This window comes from Lycium barbarum, chromosome 5 (assembly GCF_019175385.1).
Source record: "Lycium barbarum isolate Lr01 chromosome 5, ASM1917538v2, whole genome shotgun sequence".
NCBI lineage: Eukaryota > Viridiplantae > Streptophyta > Magnoliopsida > Solanales > Solanaceae > Lycium > Lycium barbarum.
The window spans coordinates 100,477,495-100,477,853 of NC_083341.1; the positions used below are offsets into that span (position 1 = coordinate 100,477,495).

General features: G+C 42.3%; 1 non-coding gene across 1 annotated transcript; it reads left to right on the forward strand.

Moving 5' to 3' along the window:
* The first annotated feature begins 253 nt into the window (after positions 1–253).
* Positions 254–359, forward strand: LOC132643036 (small nucleolar RNA R71). Its single transcript, XR_009583493.1, has one exon. It is a non-coding gene; the product is annotated as a small nucleolar RNA R71 (small nucleolar RNA).

The window sequence follows — 359 nt, forward strand, 5'->3', positions numbered from 1 at the left end:
TTGCAATTGAGCAAAGGCATGATCTCTCTAGTGGTTTTCTTTTGCAACAACAGCTAGTGATGGACTACCATAAGAGAGACTCTCACTATCAGTTGAATGTCAAGCTTGATTGTGGGTGGTGAGTTTATCAAGCAAACGGGTGATGTTGATAAATGACTTGTCCATGAAGCATCCTCCCGCGGCAGTATTGACAGCAATCTGATTCATTGTATCTAAGCTCTTGTAGAATTTCTCGGTGAGAATAGCATCCAGAAACCCGTGAGTTGGAGATTGAGCTAGATAGTACTTGAACCGCTCCCATGCCAAATATAATTGTTCCCCTGGGAGCTGTTTGAACTCAAAGATCTTATCTCGAAGTT